Source organism: Rhipicephalus microplus, chromosome 2 (assembly GCF_043290135.1).
Source record: "Rhipicephalus microplus isolate Deutch F79 chromosome 2, USDA_Rmic, whole genome shotgun sequence".
NCBI classification, from domain to species: Eukaryota; Metazoa; Arthropoda; class Arachnida; order Ixodida; family Ixodidae; genus Rhipicephalus; species Rhipicephalus microplus.
The window spans coordinates 16,351,514-16,376,352 of NC_134701.1; the positions used below are offsets into that span (position 1 = coordinate 16,351,514).

At 47.5% G+C, this 24,839-nt stretch overlaps 1 pseudogene; it reads left to right on the forward strand.

Moving 5' to 3' along the window:
- Window positions 1-274: 274 nt before the first annotated feature.
- LOC142784504 (uncharacterized) lies at window positions 275-14,525 on the forward strand (annotated as a pseudogene).
- The last annotated feature ends 10,314 nt before the right edge of the window (window positions 14,526-24,839 follow it).

A 24,839-nucleotide genomic window follows, 5' to 3' on the forward strand; every position in this document is an offset into this window, starting at 1 on the left:
TGAAACGGCAATTACAAGACAGGCGCCCCGCCGCGGTGGTCTAGTGGCTAAGGTACTCGGCTGCTGACCCGCAGGTCGCGGGTTCGATTCCCGGCTGCGGTGGCTGCATTTCCGATGGAGGCGGAAATGTTGTAGGCCCGTGTACTCAGATTTGGGCGCACGTTAAAGAACCCCAGGTGGTCGAAATTTCCGGAGCCCTCCACTACGGCGTCTCTCATAATCATATAGTGGTTTTGGGACGTTAAACCCCACAAATCAATCACCAATCAATTAAAAGACAGGCCCCAAGGTGCACTTTTTTTCGTTCCCTCAAGCCGACGAAGCAAGACAAGCGTGGATACGTGCCATTCCACGTGAAAACCTGGTCGTGTCAGCGAATGCCAGGGTAAGAAATTTAAATGCTTTATAATTTTCTCATGGAGGTTGCTCCTACCGTTGCGTGGCGAGCCTTGTAGTTTGTAGCACGTTACGCTTAAACGCGTCACGCAAAGCCCTGAATGTACTGTTGCTGCTACGAGATAGCCGTACTCATGCTAGGATATGTTTATTTTGTTTAGGTGTGCGAACGTCACTTTAAAGCCGAAGACATCGTTCGGGAAACAAGCTATATTGACCAAGCCACCGGCCGCACAGTGACCGCACCGCTTTCACGTTTGCGGCTTCGAGTGGAGGCAGTAGCGACGGTATTCCCTGATTGCCCAAGCTACCTGTCTATAGAAAGCTCTAGAAGAGAGGACCCAGAGAGCAAGCGAATGCGCTTAGAGGCCGCTTCCCTTGAGAAAGTGCTCGCCGAGTCAATTCTCACTGCCAAAAAAGAGGAAGAAGCAGATAAGTTTGCGATTTGAAAGATGTCGCAAACTTCGTTCGAGGCAAGAAGCTGACATTTTGGCATGTCATCGAATGCAGTGACCGCGTCATTTTGGCTCACATTTGTAATGATGACGCTCCTTGTATTAAGTACTCTGTTGTCGTAAAAACCGACCTAACTCTTACGGTAAACGTCGCAAAAGCATCAGTGAAGCGGCTCTGGTCCAAAATGGCAGTTCCGTCCTTGATCGACAGCAAACGATGGCTGCTGGAATTGCTGAAAGGAGTCGAGGGGTCTGACAGTGCCCAGAGGTCAAGCTCTGAAAACTCAACCGCATACATCTTCGAGAGTGTCGCTTCTCTTCTGAACGAACTATACACAGCACAAGAAAGCGATAACACCCCGATCATTCAACATCTCGCTGAGCAAGTGAAGTTAATGTCAACAGAAAAAGAACGACGGTGCTACTCTGTAGAATTTATGGTGTACTGCTGCATACTATTTACTATATCGCCTCACGCGTACAAGTACATGCGCAGTCACGGGAGCATCATCATGCCACACCCAAGAACCATTAGGTCAATATGTTCGTCTTTCGGAATGAACCCCCAACTAGAGCATCAAGACAATACATTCCTCCGCTACATGGCTAAGAAGATATCCGAGTTGAATGAGCAGCAACGCTACGTGACTTTGATGGTGGATGAAATTCATCTAAAGCCATTTTTTGACTATAAGGGAGACAACATCGGTGGTATCGCGTTGAACAACGCAGAAGCAGCAAATAGTGCATTTGTGTTTATGGTACACAGCCTGATGTGTAAGTTTAAGGAGGTAGCGCACATTGTTCCCGTTCAAAAGGCTAATAGAGAATTTCTGCACAACATTTTAGGAGATGTCATTCGTGGCTTAGAAAAAATTGGATACAAAGTAATGTGTGTCGTGACCGACAACAACGCCATGAATCGAAGCGCAATGGTGCCGTTTAAGTATTCGGTGAGCAAGGCCCCTCAAGCCGTTTCAAAAAAATCCCTGGCAAATGATTTCGTGTTTCCGCACCCATCAGATCCCCACAGGCCATTGTTCTTCGTCATCGACCCAGTGCATTTACTGAAGTGCGTGCGCAACAACTGGTTAAAACAAAATGACCAGTGTTTCTGGTTGCCTCAGTTCAAACCAAGCACAACGGGGCAGCGGCGCGTGCAGTATGCGTATTTCAAGACAGTTAAAGACGCATATAATTTAGAGAGTGAGCAGTTACTCCGGTACGGCTACACTTTGTCTAGAAAAGCTGTTTCCCCAACAGACATTGAGAAGCAGGATGTTAAACCTGCTTTGCAGGTAGTCAGCGAGTACGGACCGAATGCACTTCGAGTCATTGGAGCCAAGCACAACCTGAAGCACTACGAAGAAACCGCCAGTTTCATTGATGTAATAGTGAGATGGTGGAAGGTTGTCACCGTAAAGACTCCTTTCAAAGGACTGAGACTAAGGGATGACTTGCAAAAGCCAGTCTACCCTTCTCCATTCGACCCCAAGGTTTCCTTCTTGACCGATTTTTTGGGCTGGTTGGAGGAGTGGAAGGAAAGGAGAGCGGATGCCTGTAAGTTGTCTGATGACACACATGGGGCTCTTATTCAGACGACTCGGGCGTTCATTGAAATCTGCGCATATTGCTTTGAGGAGACACGCAAGCGAAGTGGTGCTCAAATATATATTATGGTGCAGCACGAACATTCTGCTGAAGAACTTTTGCCGGCGATTGAACAACAAAGTTTCGGACCCGGACAACAAGTCTAAGAAGCGGAAGCTGCAAACTCTAACAAATAAATGAATAAAACGGTGATGGGTGTAAATATGAGTGGTCTCTTTTGTCTTTTCCTTCCTAATTTTATTCAGTATATTACACGTGTAGTACTTAGATTTAGGTGCACGTTAAAGAACCGCAGGTGGTCAGAATTTCCGGAGCCCTCCACTACGGCGTCTCTCATAATCATATCTTGGTTTTGGGACGTTAAACCCCAGATATTATTATATAAGTATATTACACGTGTAGCAGCAAAAAAAAAGTCAGCCAAGCGCACAACTTATGCCCTCCGTAATGCTCTCCGGCGCCCTTAGGGTGTCTGAATAAATAATATAAGGACTTCTGCTCAAGCGTTACCCCGCTTCCGTCTGTCCCATCCCGGCTACGTCACAGAGGCAGCCCCCCGGCCTGGAAAGAATTTCCTCTAGGTGGTGTTGATAGGCGGCTTCCACTCCAGCAAGTTTTATGTATCCTCCTTGATTGCGAGTTTACAAAGGCGAGCGGATAAAGCGCCCCACAATTGACCATTTGGGGAAAAGTGAGTGCCCCCTGTCGTGCAAACAGGAAAGCTTTACTCGTGCTTTTGGTTGGAAAACATCTTAGTCAACTGACATGCTCAATGCAGTGTTTAGCGGTTTAAATGTGCTCGTTTTGTTGCTTTAGGACCAAAAACGCAGGCCCATTATTGAAACAAGATGGTAAAGGAGAAAAAAACATTCTGTTGACGTTTGTATGCACCGTGTAAAACAAGAATTTGTCGCGTTTCAGCCTGAGCAATAACCAAGTGAGGTGACACCTGCACTCCGCTACCTCGACGGTTTGCCAGGCTCATCAAGCCTGCTCCTTCAAGAAGAACATTATACACTTGAAGTTGAACCTTGATTCATTATTGATATGTGGGGTTTAACATCCCAAAACCACCATATTGTCACGTGATCACAGAACGACCACAACGTCTGTTCACAGGAGCAGCACTGGACGTCGAGCCGAACCGAACGTTAGTGCACGAGCACACCAACCGTCCTCTTCTTCTTTCACACCATGGCACATACTCGCGTTGGCATGGCTAAACCTCGTTCCATGCCTGTGGCAATATGATTATGAGAGACGCCGTAGTGGAGGGCTCCGGAAATTTCGACCACCTGGGGTTCTTTAACGTGCACCCAAATCTGAGCACACGGGCCAACAACATTTCCGCCTCCATCGGAAATGCAGCCGCCGCAGCCGGGATTGAAGTTGAACCTTGAAATGTCTGTCGATTAACTATAGGTTCAGTGAAGACGGCTTGTGCACCGTCTGTGAGGTGTGGTGTTTGCGTAAAAACTGCAGTGTTTGCCGTTACTACGGATCACATCGTTGAAACGCACTGTGATTGTGTTACTGGGAGAGATTTTTTTATATATATACAAGTAGAGCATACCATAGGCGTTTCTTGTACACTTTAATAGAAGTGTCTCTAGGTAAAATCGCCGAAGTGTGAAATGACGATGTAATAATGAATATGAACTTTACTAATACGCTACATTTGATTTCATAACGTAACATGAATTTCTCCTACTGTGCATATAAGGGCTACAGATGCAGCTGTCACTATTGTGATTATTAAATTACTCGTGCTTCTATGAAAAATAGTTCGCGCAGATACGTGAGAGCGCATCTTCGCGTATTAAGAGAAGTATTGAGCGGTAACGCGGACATAAGCGCGACTCGTGTGCTGCCCTGGTACACTAAAGAGATCAAAGAGTGTTAGTTCGGCTAGAGTATGCGCTGGTTCGGCGAGCGCTGGCACGGCCCACGGTGAGTCGCGTGCGCCACACTCCTCTCTTTCAATAAATGTTCCTCCTCCGACAACATTTCACATACCATTATCCAAGCATCTCATTTCAGTACGTAGCCTCACGGAAGATAACCTGTCAAGGTTAGCGCTAATTTCTCGGTTTTGCTGCGACAAAAACCAGCGAAAACTCACAAGGAGGACGATCAAGGCACAACCGAATAAACAGTCACCGGTAGTTTTCGTAGGTTTTTTTTTTTTGCACCTTAACATGAACTAACAAGCCCAGCTCTTCACGCTTCTATCTCGGTAAAATCGTTTACGCAGTGTGTTGGCATATTTGCCCTAACTACGAAAGCAAGGCCGCTCAACCACGGCTAACGAATGTATGACTGGCGGCTGGCCAGGCTGATGTTTTCCAACCAAAACCAAAATGCCTGTATAGGGCGCTGCCTGTGCCGTTACTACTCCGGATCGACTGCGCAGATAAGTTTTTTTGCATGTTTTGAGCTTGTCTTTATAATTATAAGGCAGCGGTTGAAATCTTCGTAGCACTTATTTTATGGTACGGTTTTTTCGAGGCCAGCCACCAGGTATTTATTAGTTAGTGCGGGTGTGTGTGTTTGAATTTTTTGTTGTTTTTTTTCTTTTGCAACCCCGTGGGGGAGGTGCGCGCACACTGAACACGCAAATATTTGTAGTAGAGCTTGGACTTTCTTTTTTTTCGTAGTGCAGGGCTCGAGTTAATAATTATCGAGTATAGGGACAATTGGTGTCAGAAAGGCATGGTTAAAAAGACTGTAAAGTGTTCAGGATGTGGAGTAGGTTTGAAAGTGGACCCAAGCGTAGAAGCGGAAGGAGAAGAGGCTGACGCGAAGTGTAGGCAATGTGAGGTCGAGGAAAAAATTGAGAAAATGATGGTTGCCCAGTGTGAACTGCTGATGAGAATCGCCGAGCTCGAGACTGCGTTGGCGACAGAGCAAGAGAAAACGAGGGCAATGGGAGAAAGACTGAAGTCCACCGAGGAAGTGCTAGCGAAGCTGAACAAAGAAGCAACCTACCGAGAGAACAGTAGAGAACCGGCAACCAGAACGGTGGAGAAGGAAAGGCAAGCAAGCTTGGAAAAAACAGGTTTAGCCGGTTCAACTGTCCCAAGGCCCAGCTTCAGCGAGGTAGTGGTGGGGCAGGGAGGGAACAAAGCAGCCGGCGTCACAGGTGCAAGTAGCCCCCAGGTGCAGAACGCTCCAGCTGAAAAGTCACAGCATGTGATAATCGCCAGGGACTCGAATTTAAATCCATGCACAGAAGCCATCAAAGAGAGGGTAAGAGGTGACAAGAGGGTTACAGTAGGGGTGTTCCCAGGACGCAAACTTGAAGCAGTAATGAGGCAAGCGAGCGCAAAATTAAAAACTACAGCTGATAGACGAAACCTCGTGATAATTTCAGGTGGTTTAAACGATGTCTTAAATGAAGATACAGCAGGACTAGCAGCCACACTGGCGAAAGGCATCGATGACATGCGCGCCACTTCTCCTAAGGTACAGGTAGTGATATGCACGATACCGGAGGTACCGGTGCGTGATAGCAACCTGCAAAGAGCGGTGGTCAACGCAAACCAAAAGATATGGCGGATGAGTCGAGAGAAAGGCTTTGAGGTGGTGGAAATAAACAGAGAGGTGCATAGGTGGGGGGGGGGTTTTTTGAACGAAACAGAATTCACTTCGATGGGCGGCTAGGTCATGAGGTGGGTTGGCGACTTGCAGGATGTGCAGTAGCTTTTTTGGGGGGCAAGCGAGCCCTTCGGGGTGCAGGATAGCTAGTAACGAGGAAAACAACCAGGGAGACTCTTCGACAGGTGGTATGGACAGATACGATTCCAAAGTGGCACCAATGTCTAAGATAGGTAGAGTCCGGGGCATAAATAGACGTAGCCACGAGCGCCGAGCCCATTCAGACATAGGGTATATTAACATGCAGGGTGGTAGAAACAGGCTGAAGTGGGAAGAGATAGAAGAACAGCTAAGGGAAGAGAGGCCGATGGTATACGGTTTTGTAGAAACACATCTCAACGAAATGGAACAACCTCCGAACAATCCGGACTACGCGTGGGAATATTGTAATAGAACAAAAGGCAGCAGAAAGGGGGGTGGTATTGGCGCATTTATTCATAAAAGTACAGACAGGCAAAGGGTCAAGCAGGAGTGCAAGGAACATTTATGGCTAAAAAAGAAAGTGGCAGGTCAAATGACACTCCTTGGTTTCGTGTACTTGTGGACGGGAGCAAAGGCCAGAGAGGAAAACCAGGCAATGGTAGAGTGTATATCCAAGGACATTCAGGAGTTAGGAAGAGAGTGCGAGATAATTATACTAGGAGACATGAATGCGCACATAGAAGATATAGATGGGTATACCGACCCGACAGGCAAAATGATCATGGATATGTGTGAAAGGCTTGATTTGATCATTTGCAACAGTACCGAGAAGTGTGAAGGGCAAATAACATGGGAGGTAGGAAGGCTTCAGTCGACGATAGATTATGCACTGATGTCACATAGGATGTGTGATAAGCTAAGAGAAATGCACATAGATGAAGGTGGCTCCAGAAGTCTGGGTAGCGATCACAAACGTATCAAGCTAAGTTTTGGAAGAGCAGTGAAAGTGGGAAGGAGACAAGATGAGCAACTACAGGAAAATTTTTATCCAGAAAGGCAAATTGAAATAGCCACTAAACAAATTGAGAAAATAATCACGGAGGATAATAAGACAGTTTGGACATACACGAATCTAATTAGACTCTTTGAGCTAGAGCTTGCTAAGACGCGTGACAAGTCAACCCGGAAAAGAAGAAACAAACCCAAAAGTTGGTGGGATGAGGAAGTTAAGAGAGCCATAGCAAAACGTCAGGAAGCCTCTAGGGAACACAGACATGCTAAGCAGCGGGGTGAACCGACAGATGATGTTGAAAGAAAATGGGCAACCTTTCTAAGCTGTAGAAGGGATGCATCCCTTCTGATCAATGAAAAGATTAGAAGGAAGGGAGCTCAGTGGCTGGAGAAGTACACAAAAAAGATAGAAAGGCAGCTGCGAAATTTTGGAACCATCTAAACTCCCTAAGAAATGAGACGAGCCTAGAGCAGAGCTTCATAACTACAGCCCAAGGGGCTAGGCTAGAAGGGGGCGAAGCTATTGAATATATAAGAACAAAGGTGACAGAAAAATTTCAACAAAGAAGTACTTTATGCACCACAATAGACAAGGACGAATCAAGTGGTGCAATGGCTCCATTTTCATAACAAGAGTGGGAAAGGGATGAGAAAAGGGTTCCTAGTAGTACATCAACAGGCCCAGATGGCATTCCAATTAGGCTGATAAAGACATTAGGTCCGAAGTCTAAGCAGACTTTGAGAGAGGCAGTGAGTACAATAATAATCGATGGTGAAGTTCCGATGGATGGAAACTTAGCAGGATGAGCATGATCTATAAAGGAAAGTGGGACAAAGCTGGCATAAACAACTATCGTCCTATAACAGTGAGACGTCCCCCGCGACGCCACCGATCGCCAAAGAGAGGGAAGAACACTCACCCCCTTTTCTATCCGGTTCCCTCTTGGCTACGTGTCTCAATCATTTCTCACATACAGGGATTCGTGCTGGGGCCGGGAAGTAAGAGACGCTACGACTTGTTTCTGTTTACTGATTCATTAAATTTAATACTAACTTAAAACATCATATACCGCGTACATCAACCACTACAATAAATTATAACACATGATTTGGACATTTGCGACATGCGACGCCGGATACATAAGGGAAATGATGGTGCCAATACAAAGGTGCCTCAATACAAAGTAAACAAACGACGATACAAATGATAAAGTCATAAATTAACAAAACCGCGCAATGTCTCAATTCGCCACCTCCCTTCCCGCAAAGTTACTCTAAATAAGGTGCATAAAGTCCGTCTCACGAAAGGTTCATGTTGACGGGGGCCTCGGAGCTGGTTGTTCGAATCGGGGCCGAAGGTTGGTTCTTTCCGTCGCGGTCTCATCTGTCTCCTTCCGTTGCCGTCTTCATCGTCTTCGTCATCATCGTCTACGTCGTCCCTCTTAGTGGTTTCCATCTTAGCTTCTCTACCATTTCGAGCTCATCGCATCATCTCTCTGACTCCCTTCGACTCTTCACATCGTATCTCTCCGACTCCACTTTTGTATCGTCTCCTAGTCCCTTTTTGTAGGACCCGACTCCGCCCTACTGGGGCACCAAACCAGTCGCCACTCCACGCGGCATATCTTTTCTTCTCCTTCCAATTGTCGTTTTCGATGGCCGCTCCCGTGGCCCGCACCAGTAGAAAACCCTCTCCCGAGCAAAGCCGAGCAAGTAAAATGTATAAACTCAAGCTTCAGGGAGAGTGATGGGCGCGCCGTCCGAAGACACTTTAATTACGGGCGAACAATGGTCTCGATGTTTCCGGTACTTGGTGAGCCGATGTCCAGACCGTTTCAACGTTTCTATGCAGCTCAGTGTCTCCCACGAAATTTTCCGTAGCCGCCGCTTCCTCGTCGTTCACCGTCGCGGGCGGCCATCCGCGCAGAACGCAGTAAGAGCCCTGGCGCCACGGAGACTGACGGAAAGGCATAATGGACCCGGCACAGGCGCTTGCCGCAAAGGTCGCTTTCCCCGAACCAACAAAAGGTGTTCTGCTGCTCCCCCATTCCACAGATCTGAAGGGTGCTGCGCCGATTATTGTACTCTGTCACATCGTCTGTAGACGACAAGGCGCCGCCCGGTCCTCGTGTCTGCGCGGGGGAGTCCGTGAGGATAATAGAAACAATGCTTCTGGTACTTAACTCCGGAATGCCCTTTATGCGTGGGTTTGAGAAACGAGCGCACACATCTCGAAAGGAGCGGGGTTCAGTCCGTGTTTGCGGGGACGTCACAATCCCTTCATCTTGCAGAAGAATTTTCCCAGTGGGGAAATTCAAACACGAGAAATGCGGGCGCATAACGCCTTCGGGTTGCGCAGCGAAATTGAGACATTGCGGCAGTCTTAGGCAGTGGCGTAACTAGGGGGGGGCAAGGGGGTACAAGTGCCCCGGGCGCCACTAGGGAGGGGGCGCCAAGCCGAGTCCTCGGGTTGGCGCCCCCTGGAAAGGTTGTCAATGTTTTTTTCCGTAAAACCGCCTGGAAGGGGGGAGGGGCGAGGTTGTAATGTACGACTGGAAGTGGGGATGGTGGTGAAGGAAAGGGTTGCCGCAATGGCTTTTGCATCGGGAAAAGGATCCTCTATTTTCATTTTGCTGCGCTACCTCCGTGCCTTCCCATGACCCTCGGCTAAGCTTTGTTTTGTGCTCCGCAGCACTGGGTTAGATGAGTTTCAGCGAACCCCACCAGCCTCCCAAACCACTTACTGAAAGCTTCCCTGAAACCAACCACGTACGTAAACAAAATAAAATAAAAAAGTTCGAATGCACCTTTTTTGAGTAAGAACAGAAAACTCCAACGAAATAGCCGATCGTCCAACGACTAATCGTCCACGCAGCGGCGGAAGGAAGGGCGAATATAATCCGTGACCTCGGCACCAAAGGCTAAACAAAGGCGTTTATTCGCAGAGTTCTCTGGAGGAAAGACGGAGAAAGCGTGACACGACGGCGACGTTTGTTGATTCCCTGCATCGCGGGCGCCAGCAAAGCAATAGAAGGGCGGGGGTCAACGTTTCCCACATGCCATCCACCGCCATGGGCAGGTTCATCCTTTGGCCCAAAGAACACGCACCTGCGAAAAAAGCGCAGAGCGTAGTGTACCCGACAGCATGTGCCGACTGCCCCGCTTCGTACGTTGGAGAAACCAAGAACTTCCCTGAAAGAATGCGGCCGCACAAGGATGACCTCCATCAATGGAACAGCGAACGGAGCGAAACGGCAGAACACTCCGACCAGTTTAACCCCCATACCAGACCCGAGGGCGCGGTGTCTAGCTGGTTGCTTTGTTTTGTACTCACCCTGCATTCCTTGGGATGCACAAATAGCGCGAAAGCTTAGGTACGAGAAACTTGGGCCTGGGAAGCGCCCGTGCCGTCAAGATTTTTGCAGTGTGGACTGGAAGAGAACAATGACGGGTAAGGGACTTCCGGAAGTTTGAATAAAAAAAGAAAAATACTATACAAAAACGCGGGCGTAGCTCATCGAAATCAGAACTGGTGGCCCTTGGCCTCCGAAATGGCCCGCCGCGCGCCAGTAGGCAATCGCGGAAGCCTACATTAGCGCTAATAATAATAATAATATAATAATAATAATAATATTATTTAATATTATTATTATTATTATTATTAATATTATTAATATTATTATTATTATTATAATTAATATTATTATTATTATATAATAATAATAATAATAATAATAATAATAATAATAATAATAATAATAACAAACATTATCACGGGCATAATGAGGGGCGCGGAAATATATTTGCCCTGGGCGCCGTCCTATCTAGTTACGCCACTGGTCTTAGGAATACTATACGCGAACACAGTACACTTGAGAGTCAGCCGTGGCGGTGGCGCGTCGCTGAGAGGAACCAATTTGTGGTTGTCACTGAATCATCACCCACCACGAAGCAGCTTGATTCTGTATTTCTACCGCGCACAACACACTTGAAACTTTCAGAATCACTGCAGAAACTCGTGGATGACGCGTGGACAAAAGGCACACTGGTCACAGCTGTTCGGATGGTTTGGCACGCAGCGTTCAGTCATGAATGCGGAAGGTTCACTACCATGCGAGCACATCACACACTTCGCCGGCACTGTCCACTCTCGGCACAACCGAACATAGGATACACACATTTAAGTACACTTTTATTTCACACATGCACAAATTCTCAAGATCTCGAACATTTCAAACCAGACGAAAAGCGGGAAGGCGGGAGAACACAGGTCACACAGGCAGTATAATCTATGTTCTGAATCTGAATATTCACTGAATCTTAATTCTGAATATGCACTAAATTACCTTCGCATACCATCTACTGCCCGGCCTCTGCTGCACGAACCTGTCGGTGAGGGAGAGGAGCCTTCAACGCGATTTGCGTGTTCGGAATGGCTGAGAACGTAGCGTATCTGCTGTCCTATGCAACTGTGACATTAGGTGTTAATCGATCCCAAGTGGTACCACTCCCTCAGTGATCAACATCAGATGCCGCAAACAACACAAAACCACAATAACCGAGCGAACTACCTGCCTCATTTCAAAACACAGTCAACAAAATAAAACAAGTCTACAGACCAAATCAAAACAAAATAAAAGAAAACTTAAACTTCGACATAAGGTCTCCACTAATGTAACATGCACAATGACTGAGCAGAAATCATAGAACATAAAATGACATAGAATATTGTGGACCCTTATGACCCTAACCGATCCCCGAGCGCTCAGCGTCTACCCGTAGGCAGACTTCTTCCCTGACTCTGAGTCCCGGACCCTCGTTGGATGGTCCGTACTTCCACCTACTCAACTCAGTCGCGGACTGGGGCATGTTCGAAGCTATCTGACAAGACGACCGCTGCTCATGCCCGGGTTTGCTGCGGCGTACATCGAGTGTGCTGCAGTTCATCTCTGGCCCCACAAAAACTACCCCGTTGCGATCTAGGCATTCTTCAATCTCATCCACTCTCTCCAACGTTCGGTCTACTACCGTGTCAACCAAGACTCCGACAACTGTATCCCCAGAAAAACCATTCTCATCCAACTCCATATCTGTCACTCCTACTGGTAATGCCTCATCGTCTCGTGGGACCTTCAAGGTAGAAACCACAGCTAAACCGTCCGTATCCGCTCCAGCAACCTCGACATCGACAGCATTTGTTTCACCCAGTGGCACCGCCGTGCCAGCGTTCTTCTCACACACACACTCGCTCGATGGCGGAACATCCTCCTCGATCACGGAAATTACATTAACCACCTCCGCACACGCTGAACCGTGACTCATTTTTAAGGAGTTTGTTTCCCCGCGGATATTTACGACTGCGATTGACCTCTGCGCCTCAACGTCATGAGGAGGGGTCGCGTCTAGGTTTCCAGATTCGAATTTTGTCACCATCTCCTTGTCTTTGTGAATGCGGCTGTCGCCCATCGGATTCCAATTTCGTCGCCGGTACCGGTGGCATTCTCGCCGAATGTGACCAAACCTGCCACAGTTATAGCACCCGCCGGGATAAGGGAGCTGCTTCGGGAATTCCTGCCAATTTTGTGTCGCCTTCTTGCGTACTGCCAAGCTCTCCACAAGTTTTTCGAGGCGGTCAAGGCGGTTATGCATCTCATGACCATCCGTGTCCTCTTCTACGTATCGAATGGGTAACGAATGGCTACTCGACACTTTCTCATTCTGCTCCTCCTTGACCGCTATGGCAATGGCCTCGTCAAACGTTTTGGGGTCTCGAGAGAGAACAAATCTGCGGACCGGATCCCTCAGGCCTAATAGAAATTGTGAGAGCAATTGTTCGTCTAGAATTTCGCGACGCAGTGAAGCTTTCACCGGATCCTGACCATCGGAGCTTGCCAGGGTGGCGGTCCCAAGGATGCGCAAGCGACTCGCAAATGACCTCACCTCCTCATCTGCCTTCTGCCTCGTGTTTAAAAACCGTTCCGTTTTAAAGATAAGTGGTTCCGTATCGAACCTCTTGAGGGCCAAATATTTGAACTCAGAAAATTTTGAAGTCGCAGCAACGCCATCATCCCACCACGCAAAATCGTGCGCCGCGCCTACCATCTTGCATCGTGCTATGCAGATCAGCTCATTATCCCGCCATCCACCCAAGCAACCAACCTGCTCCAAAATTTTCAAGAAAACCCCAATATCCGGACCCGTATCACCTCCCGTAAACGATGGAACCACGTCCGCTAACATTAACGTGCTCATTTCTAGTGGGTCGTCTCTGTCGGTCATCTTATCAGCCTGCTCGTCCAATTTGCCGCCTCTCCTTCCCTAGTACGAGGGTGAAATCTCGCACCGTTGCCCCAGCAGTAATCCCACCGCTGCCACCACTTCAGACGTCCCCCGCTACGCCACCGATCGCCAAAGAGAGGGAAGAACACTCACCCCCTTTTCTATCCGGTTCCCTCTTGGCTACGTGTCTCAATCATTTCTCACATACAGGGATTCGTGCTGGGGCCAGGAAGTAAGAGACGCTACGACTTGTTTCTGTTTACTGATTCATTAAATTCAATACTAACTTAAAACATCATATACCGCGTACATCAACCACTGCAATAAATTATAACACATGATTTGGACATTTGCGACATGCGACGCCGGATACATAAGGGAAATAACGGTGCCAATACAAAGGTGCCTCAATACAAAGTAAACAAACGACGATACAAACGATAAAGTCATAAATTAACAAAACCGCGCAATGTCTCAATTCGCCACCTCCCTTCCCGCAAAGTTACTCTAAATAAGGTGCATAAAGTCCGTCTCACGAAAGGTCCATGTTGACGGGGGCCTCGGAGCTGGTTGTTCGAATCGGGGCCGAAGGTTGGTTCTTTCCGTCGCGGTCTCATCTGTCTCCTTCCGTCGCCGTCTTCATCGTCTTCGTCATCGTCGTCTACGTCGTCCCTCTTAGTGGTTTCCATCTTAGCTTCTCTACCATTTCGAGCTCATCGCATCATCTCTCTGACTCCCTTCGGCTCTTCACATCGTATCTCTCCGACTCCACTTTTGTATCGTCTCCTAGTCCCTTTTTGTAGGACCCGACTCCGCCCTACCGGGGCACCAAACCAGTCGCCACTCCACGCGGCATATCTTTTCATCTCCTTCCAATTGTCGTTTTCGATGGCCGCTCCCGTGGCCCGCACCAGTAGAAAACCCTCTCCCGAGCAAAGCCGAGCAAGTAAAATGTATAAACTCAAGCTTCAGGGAGAGTGATGGGCGCGCCGTCCGAAGACACTTTAATTACGGGCGAACAATGGTCTCGATGTTTCCGGTACTTGGTGAGCCGATGTCCAGACCGTTTCAACGTTTCTATGCAGCTCAGTGTCTCCCACGAAATTCTCCGTAGCCGCCGCTTCCTCGTCGTTCACCGTCGCGGGCGGCCATCCGCGCAGAACACAGGAAGAGCCCTGGCGCCACGGAGACTGACGGAAAGGCATAATGGACCCGGCACAGGCGCTTGCCGCAAAGGTCGCTTTCCCCGAACCAACAAAAGGTGTTCTGCTGCTCCCCCATTCCACAGATCTGAAGGGTGCGCGCCGATTATTGTACTCTGTCACATCGTCTGTAGACGACAAGGCGCCGCCCGGTCCTCGTGTCTGCGCGGGGGAGTCCGTGAGGATAATAGAAACAATCCTTCTGGTACTTAACTCCGGAATGCCCTTTACGCGTGGGTTTGAGAAACGAGCGCACACATCTCGAAAGGAGCGGGGTTCAGTCCGTGTTTCCGGGACGTCACAACAGTCACATCAGTGGTCTACAGGCTGGCGATGCAGATTATAAAGTAAAGACTGCAGGCGTGGATAGAGGATGACGGGGTGCTGGGGGAACTGCAGAATGGGTTTCGGAAACACAGGAGGTTGGAAGACTATCTGTTCTCACTGACGCAGTGCATCGAAATAGCAGAAAAGGAACACAGGCCCCTGTGGCTAGCATTTTTGGATATCAAGGGAGCGTACGATAGCGTGGTTCAAGAGGAATTGTGGGGAATACTGGACACACTAGGCGTGGAACATGTAGTCACTAATCTTTTAAAGGGTGTCTATAAAGGTAACAAGGTAGTTATAAAGTGGGAAAAACAGGTATCCAAGCCTGCAGAGGTAGAACGAGGGCTTAGACAGGGTTGCCCCCTGTCACCCTTATTATTCATGATGTACCTACAAGGATTAGAGGCAAAATTAGAGGGAAGTGGACTGGGCTTCAACCTCTCTTTAGTCAAACAAGGAAAACTTATTGATCAGGCACTACCAGCATTAGTGTACGCAGATGATATAGTGCTAATGGCCAACAACAAGGAAGATTTGCACAGATTGATGGACATCTGCGGTAATGAGGGAGATAGGTTAGATTTTAGATTCAGTAGGGAAAAATCAGCAGTCATGATTTTCAATGACAACGAAGGTAGTGAGCTTAGAATACAGGAGGTCACGCTAGAGATAACAGATAAATACAAATATCTGGGCGTATGGATAAGCAATGGGACCGAATATCTGAGGGTACACGAAATATACGTGACGACTAAAGGTAACAGGAATGCAGCAGTCATGAAAAATAGGGCACTGTGGAATTACAATAGGTATGATGTTGTGAGAGGAATATGGAAAGGAGTCATGGTTCCTGGGCTGACGTTCGGCAATGCGGTCTTGTGCATGAGATTAGAAGTTGAAGCAAGATTAGAAATTAAGCAACGTGGAATAGGTAGGCTTGCTTTAGGAGCTCACGGGAATACACAAAATCAGGGAGTACAAGGGGATATGGGATGGACATCATTTAAGGGCAGGGAAGCTAGCAGCAAGATAAAATTTCAGAAGCGATTGAGAGAAATGGGGGAAGAGCGTTGGGCTAGGAAGGTTTTCAGCTACTTGTACATGAAGAATGTCGATACAAAATGGAGGAAGCGAACCAGGAAGTTGACTGGTAAATACTTAGAAAACAACAGGTGGCCAAACCAAAAAGAACTATCGGTTAAGAAGAAAGTGAAGGAAACGGAGACTGACATGTGGAGAATGGGCATGATTAAGAAGTCCGCACTAGAGATCTATCGAACTTTTAAGCAGGAAATTGCCAAGGAAATGATCTATGATAATACTCGGGGTAGTTCTCTACCCTTTGAGGCCAGGACGGGAGTACTGCGAACCAAGACATATCGGGCCAAATACGAAGGGGTAGACACAGTATGCAGTGCGTGTGGAGAGGAAGAAGAAACTGCCGAACACTTGATAATGTTCTCTAAAGGGCTTCACCCTATAGTTCAGGATGATGGCGCAGAGTTTTTCAAAGCACTGGGGTTTAGGGACATGGAGGGCAAAATAAACTTTAAGCGGGTAGACTTAACTAGAAGGAGGTTATCTGATTGGTGGCTAAAGTCAAGGCACGAGTGAAAATTAAACTCTTCACTGCAAAGTACGAATCCTCAAACTCACTTTTTAAGGAAAAAAATAAATATAGTTTTTGGTTCATTAGGTACTACGGCTTGGTGGCGCTAAGCACCGCCCAATCTAAAGGGTACAGCCATATCCATCCATCCATCTATCCATCCTGCTCATGCGCAGTAGTAGAGTGTACTAGAATGGGGGAGTGGGTCCACTGAAGGCTCCACGCTGAGGCGTTTTTTTCGGAAAATCCAGGTGGCGCTACCATCGCCTTCACCTGAAGACTTAGCCGTGGTTGCCATGGTTACAAGTCCCCTTTGCCACGCGGTTCGCGACGGGTGGGTAGTCTGATAGTTCGCGCGGTTCGCGTGCTGCTCGCGCGTCTGGCGCAGTCTCGCAGCGTTGTTGCTTCGTTCGTGCGTGCGTGGCCGTGAACGGCGTCGCACCGTGCTTCCGCGCCAGTTCAACAAAATCTAAATGTTTATATTGCGAAACGCCCTGCTCGTATAGGTAGTCACGCACGCAAGTACCGTGATTTCCACGGTAATTGTTTACAATCAAGAGCGTAAGTTGAATTTGGCTTTTGCGAAAACGTACGCATCGAAAGTGTAATATGAGCATTAACTGCGATGCTTTTAAAAATGTCAATATAACTGGGATATATAAGTAAGTTTGCGTTTGGTGCAAATTTAGACTCACGGCAGCAAATTGAATATGATGCAAGACTAAAGTTACCAGCTGTTATCACGAGAATTAAAGCTAAAGTATGCGAACCCTTCTGCAAATTTGCAGCTATTCGTTAGGGACGCGTGATATTATTGAAAAACTGAACCAGTCCTGTTGCGATTACGTGAGGGTGTTGGCAAAGGAAGTTTAGTCACATCGGACGGCAACTGTGCTATTCGTAGGAAATGACTTATAGGGCGGACGCACGTCCGTCGCGGTGGTTTTATGATGAGTTTTTGTTCGGCATCTAGTGCTGGTATACGTTGTAGGTATTAATGAAATATGTTATATTTTACCTTTTCTCTTCGTGCCTGCGGTACGTGTCCATGCAAACATTTGTTCGAAACATGAACGTGTTTTCACCTATAGATAGGAAGTCTGAAAGACACCAATAAAGAAGTGATATGCGCAAAATATTTTATTTTAAATTGACTGCGCAAGCTTTTCGCATAAATATAAAAAACAAAATAAATATCATCGAAAGACTTCGACACCGTCGCTCAAGGAACGTCAGGCTCTATGTTGTCCTGCTAAGCTTTAAGTGTTTTGCTCTCGCTCGTTTCGAAGCGTTTTCCCTGTTCATTCCCTTCACTAAGAAGTGAAGGCGAGTGAGCACGTAGAACGAAACGAGCTTTGTGCTCACTGCATCTTTGTGGTCTGGACAGCCGACCGCTTTCGAGTTCAGAAAATTAGTTTTCACCAATGAAAGGATGTCAGAGATGCTATCTGTGTGCAACATGGAAACACTGAAACATTCAGTAAACAAGTTTTCAAGTGAGGCAATGAAATCATACAGCTGTCGTGAGGGGTACAGAAGTCCACCCCAGTCGCATTGCTCCGTGAATTGCGAAGGGAGCTGTTCAGCAACCGCGACAGCTTTCTCAAACAGAAGCACTTCTCTGCATTGTACGCATGCCAACTTCAATACACACTTTCTGGCCACGTACCCTGCTGTGTAGTAAATGAGTCTCGAGTCACTCTTCTCCAAAGTCACATCGATGTGGTCAGCAAACTTTTCTGGCATCGTGGCAATCGTGCTTTCGACCTCGCCAAGTTTTCCCTGTGATATAAGATCATCAATTTTTTTGTGCGTGACCTTTAGACCCTGTCTGTCATGCACAGTGACAAGAGCGTTTATCATGTCAGGGTTTGCGTTTGCGCTGTCCACACTGTGCGCCAAGTTATAAAAGGACAAGCAGTTGACGGTTATTAGAAACTCATCCGGAGAGGGGTGCGCGTTGCAGCCACTTGACTGGCGAACGATGCCGAAGAAATGTTCCACGGGATCGGTGCTAAGTCGAGATGTCATGAGATATTTGAATCCAACGCTCTCTGTCAGGTACTTCAGCAATGAAAGGGTATTTGCTATAGTGACCCTAAAACCTATGGCAGTGGACTCGCTGAGAAAGTGCCGCTTGTTGTCACTGAATGATTCCCAGTCATTCAGGAAGTCCAGAAAATTGGACAGGAATGCCACGTCTGTAGAAGCTGGTCTCAGCGCTTCGGCCCGAAACCTGGAAGTCATCACGGTGATCAGTCGTTGGATCTTCCTGCAAAATAAACAAAAAGAATGTATGTCAGAAGAGCGCTCATCATGCGTTTGAGATGTTTACGATTACACTTAATTCATTTGGAACGTAGGCGCAACTCACGAGAAGAACAGCTGAGTTGCCTCGATGCTGCCACACCTTCTCTCGATGTCCTCCTTGTAGAAGGCCAGGCCCCGTAGGACATATGGACCGAATAGTTGGAAGGCGAAAGGGGTTCTCATCTTCTCAAATGAGTTTGGTTCCAGATGCGTCTCGGTCAAATTGGGCATAACTTTCAGTGTCCTAACACTTCTGTCTAGAAGGTACGCCTCCCGAACCGGATGCACAGACACCTAGAAATATAGGTTGAGGTAATGCAATGTATGCAAAAAACACAATCTTTGTAAAATGTCAACCATGAATCTATACGTACCAATCCGTCTGGTGTTGCAAAGCCTTTCTGGAGAAGACCATTCCTGAGGCATTTTAGCAGATGCGGGAAATCGGAGATAAAGTGCAATTTCCTCATCTCGTCGACAGGATGCTGTATGGCGCCATTTATTTTCTTCGATGACGCCGACACCCCCGCTAGCTTCCACATTTTTCGATTCCAGGGGGCTCCGTCACAAGTGATGTGGTCGACGAACAAGCCCGCCTGTTCCACGAGGATGGTAGCTTCCATGAGAATTTTCAATAAAATGTCTCCTCTCACATTTCCTTTTGTCGCAAAAACGCCCACAATTTGGCTCCATTTTCCAGCGAAAGGCACAAACATGATGACCATGCCGTGATCACATTGCTGGTACTTGTCTTCGGGCTTCGTAAATTCTCCAAGGTCCACGAAGCCTTGAATCTGGCCAGACGCCGTCACATTGAAATGTTCTGACAATTTCATTTCGTCCACCAATAGTCCGCCGTGTCTTTCGAGGTCTGACATGCTCGCGGTTTTTTTCTTTAGAGTGTTCATTACTGCTTGATTAAAACCGAAGGCCGACTCGTATGACCTCAAGTATCTTTTCAAAGTAGTGTTGCTGGGCATCATGAGAATTTCGTTCTTTCTGATGTGCTGATAAAGCCGGGGACTCTTTAGTTTCATGAGTAAACACTCGAGGATCCACTCCTGATTGTAGCGCATGCCCTGCTTGCTGGTTTGTTTGGCAGCTTGAAAGCAAGCGCGAACACTTGCCTGCTGCTTTCGCGGTAGTGACGATATTTTATCCTCTAGTATTTTATCCGCGACATTCGCATTGTTTGCCCTCATCTCTTCGAGACGACCAGCAATGTCCAACAGCCTTGTCGCCATCCGCTTGTTTCTCTGACTCAGGACCCGCAGTTTGGTGGAGACTGAGTTTCTTCGCTCTTTTCGTTTTAGGTAGCTTTTTCTGGTGAGTATTACTTTCCTCACGTACTTGCATGAAATGCATGAAGAACCTGGAAGTATACGAGAAAAAAATTATGAAGAGCTTCCAGTTTTTTACCATGCATGTTTGAAACGCAATTTATGCACTTTCACTTTCTGTAGGCAAACTATTCTTTCGTAAATGTTAATGAGTACTACAAAAATTAGGGGCCACACAAATGTTCTAGCATTAAACAGGTTACTGATTGATTAATTGTACAATTACAAGTGACGTCTCAATAAACGTTTGCCGCACTCACCTTGTTGTTTAACCGCTCCTTTGCACGTGACACTGAAGACAAGGCCGTCGGAATGAGAGATTTGCTGCTCCAGTTTCTTCGTAAGAACGTCATAGGTGAAGTCCTTCGCCCTACCTGCTCCTCTGCAAGGGTGAAGAGATTCTGCGCAGTCCAGGACTTGTTTGGCATCTTCAAGGTTATAGGCGACCTTTTCGGAGATCAGCGTCTTCCGAACATATGTCCGACAAATCACTTCACTCCGGTCGGTACCGTAATTCATGAGCACAGTCTTTTCGATGCTTACGAGTTCACGACTTAGGGAGGCCGAAACATAAGCAATTCCGTCATAATGACGAAACTTGTGCATTGCCCAGTGGTCGTTTGGCCGGACAACGTCTTCAAGTTCAAATGCGTTGTCGCTTTGCCTCGCACTTTCGCAATCTTCAAATCTCAGTTGCGGCTCAACTGATTGCAGCGCAGTTCTTTTTGACGGCTGGTCTTCACAGGTTGGTGGTGAAGCCGCTCTCTTCTTCGTTGACTGCTCCGGTGTGGGCTGCTCGTCAGGACACTTCAGGAGATGAGGTATAATTATGGGTACAGCATCACTGCGAAGTTCCGGCTTTCCCCGCTCTATATATACTTCTCGGCCTTCGATAATATGTACATATTGCCTTAGTATGTATTTTTGCTCGAAGTGCAGCTCGCAAATGGCATCGGTGACTTGCAAGGGCCGATCAGCGCGGTTGAGATTCTGGTCCCATAGCCGGCGTCTTTCTTCGTCTTGAGGTACTCCAAAGAGTGAGAGCTTGGGCTGGTTTTTAACTCTGCTGTATCCGGTTTGGCAGCCTACGACACAACAGTAATTTCTACGCCTAGACGTGCTCATCCTCTAATCTTTTGAAGCAGCTTGGAACGCTCCGTTATGCAACCAGCAGACACATATCTGCGCACGCAAACGTGCCGTCTGCCGCGTATTCTTTGTCCAGACGGCTTTGCTCAAAGGGAAATACAAACCTACGCGTTCACGAAAAAAAGCATACATTTTATTTCATGTCACTTGTTTTTGTCTCTAATAATGTGTAAAAAAAGAACCAGGAGACAAATTGTGAAAACAGCGCACGAACGACGGTGCATCGAACAGACGACGGCGCGTCGAGCAGACGACAACATCGAGCGCTCAGCGTCCCCGCCAGCGCGTCGTGCGGCCCGAACCGCCGCACGACTCGCACGCTCCCGCCGAAACTGACGTCACTTCAGGAGAAGGCTACTGCAGCGCCACCAAATTTTCCGCCGTTTTTGCTTCACCCGCACCGCTTGCCGCCGGCCACAGTGGACCCACTCCCCCATTCTAGTACACTCTACGCAGTAGTTTTCCCGCAAATGGCAAATTCACCGCGGCTCAGCGCTCTTGGAGGTTATGCATTTCCGCCGGCCTAACTGTGTCATCGCGCTGTCGCTCCCCGCTTTTTCGCATAGTGTTGCCGGAGGCTGCTGCTGCAGCTAGCGTGGGGTCGCGCTCGCGGGAAGGAAGCCCTGCCAAGGCATATGGCCCTGCAATCGGATGCTCGCGAAGTAATCGTGTGCGGCTCGTCTGACCGAACGCGCTGCGCTAAGTTAGATACTCGTGAATAAAGCTTGTGCCCCCACCTCTCACTGCCGAAAAGCCGCGCCATTCAGGACGCAATGAAGCCGAGTCGCCACTACGCCTGTTGCCTAGTGCTCGGAAAGAAGCCCTGCGCCGAGTAGAATCCTCGCGAAAGAAGCGTGTGCGCCCACCTCCCACTGAACGAACGCCCTACACCGAGTTGGATACTCACGAAGAAAGCGTGTGCCCCACCTTTCACTGCCGAGTCGCAAAGCCGCGCTGTTCAGGATGCATTGAAGCCGAGTCGACTCACTACGCCTGATACACCTAGGCCTGCTGCGAAAAACGCCACACCGGAGATTACTGCACTCCACTTGGTGGGTTTTTGTTGATTCTCAGCATGCGGTTATTGAAAGCGCGTTTCTGATACTGTCGTTTTAAATAAGGCTATGAACTTTGCTCGGGCAACAAGGACAGAAATGTAGTGATACATGCGTGTGATCGTAAAATCCTTGAAAGCCTGCGCGCAAACTTTGTCGCGCGTCACTACCACACTGTCGAAGCTGAAAGGAAAGCATGCAGCCTCAAGACATTGTCTTTAGTCGAACTAATTTAAGACAAGAGAATTAAACTTATTAAATAGCTTTTCGCGGATGTTTTTCTTTTCATGGCTTCACTGCAATACGGCCCCGTGTTCAGGTGAAGGCAAGTTAGACTCGCAGTTATCCTCGCCCGTTTGTGGTTTCGCTTTTTTTTTTTTCGCCCCCTGTGTATTATGTGATCTGAAAAGAATCTGCCGCCCTTCTCTATGAAACTGTCGAGTGCACACCACGCGGCTCTACTCTGCATGATGTCTCCTTTGAGAGGCTTCTTCAAAAAAGAATGTATTAGGGCGAAGCTTACTAAAATCACAGCTGCCAGCTGTTGTAACCACTATACCCATGCAAAAATAAATATGCAATACATGAGATAACAATTTATTAACATGAAAACTGTCCCATGAGAGAACACTGAAGGTATTTACAGGAAAATGGCACAACAAAGATAACACTTTGTGCGTCAAGCATAGACGTACGTGAATGTATACATTGGTGAGTTCATGTATGACCAGACATCGTAATAAGTTTGAAAAGCTAAATGAACTCTGCTTGCAGTGCAAGCTGAAGAAAAAAATGAGAAGGGAGACAGGAAAGAGCGTACTCTTTCCTGTCCCCCTTCTCGTTTATCCATCAGCTTGCACTGCAAGCAGAGTTTTCAAGTATGAAACCAACTAGTCTGCAAAGAAGTATTGATTCAAAAAGCACAAAGTCTTTGTTAGAATTTCAGTGGAAGCGGCATAGCAGGCACATATATTAAATGGACACTATCGACACGATGCTGTCATGCCAATGTGTGTAAAGTACACAGATGAAGCATGGTGCATACACAGGCAATATCAATTTGACTTTCTGTTGACCAGAAAGCACTATACTGCTCTTAGGCTCAGCCATCTTGAGACTAGAGTAGGGCTCTGTTGTTTTGAGCTAAAATTGAAAATGCAAGTGGCACATCGGTACTAAAAATGTGGGCTCGGTAGTTGGCCATCATATAATGATGCACTGGATGATGTGGTGTTCACAGAAGGGCATACTATTGCTGACAGCACAGGTAGTTTGCCGGGTTAACACATAAGTGTGCATTGCAGAGAACTTGGTGGTGACAAGTGGTCTTCTGGTACCGTTTTATACATTGAGTGATGTGGGCCGACAGCACTGAGGACCAACCCATCACATCTAGTGGCGACCTGCAGGTTGCGTCATTGAAATCCCGGCCGCGGTGGCAGTCTCAATGCAGCACGTTGGAATGAAAGAAAAAGGATGAGTGCACTGTACAATGGGACGGCGTGTCATAACACAAAATAGCTCAATTGGTCGCTATAAAGCAAGGTATCAAATAGGAATAAACAGCAAACAACAAAATGGAGAGGGTGAAGTAAAAGAAACCATGCTAAGTTGTCAATACACTGTAATGTTGCTAATTAGACGAGTCGGAACAAGAAAAGTATGGTTAAAGTCTAGAAACGCGCGCGACTACACTTTCTGGAAGCTGATAGCAGTTCCTTGAGGTGCCTTCGGGGAGAACCTTATAGGGTACTTCAGTGATTCGCTGTAAAACCTTGTAAGGCCCGAAATAGAATCATAGCCCAAAAACCTTCTCCAAAAATATGTATGTGCCCCAACGCATGTTTCAAAAATGATATTGTTACTGGTAGATGACAGAAAACAGGTATATTTACAATATTTACAGTTACAGTAATGCGGGTAAAAACAACTAAGATAGCGAGAGCAGGCACCACCTAGTCCTTCACTTTTTCGTCCTTTCTATGTGAGCGGCACGTAACGTTACTCTCCGGCATTGAAGGCACTGACTCGGTGCAGTCAGAGAAAGACTGTATAGTGGTGGTTATTATACATGTGCATTGCGGCAGCCCGGTGTATGACATGGCTTCAGACGTACAACGTAAACGATGTTGGTACAGGGTTGAGTCGAGGAGGACAAAGACAATTCAATTTGTTCTCACGTCGGTCACTTGGCGGTGCACAGGGTATGGTTCGGAGGGCGGGAACAGTAGCTTTGTAAAAAGCCCAATACAGCATGCTGGAGACCACAGCACAGGAATCCTGGAGAAAAGTGGGTGTTTGTATGACTGCTCTCGTAACGAAATTGTTGGCTCGTTTGCGAGTCGGTTAGCCGAACGCACACAAGTTGACGTGTATGGTCGGCATGGGCTTTAGCTTATTGAGCATATTCAGTGGGTGGGCATGTTGAAGGAGGCATCATTGGTGTCCATAGGCAACATTGGATTTCAGCCAAATAAAATAAAGGCGAACAGCCAGCTGCCTCGTGTTACGAC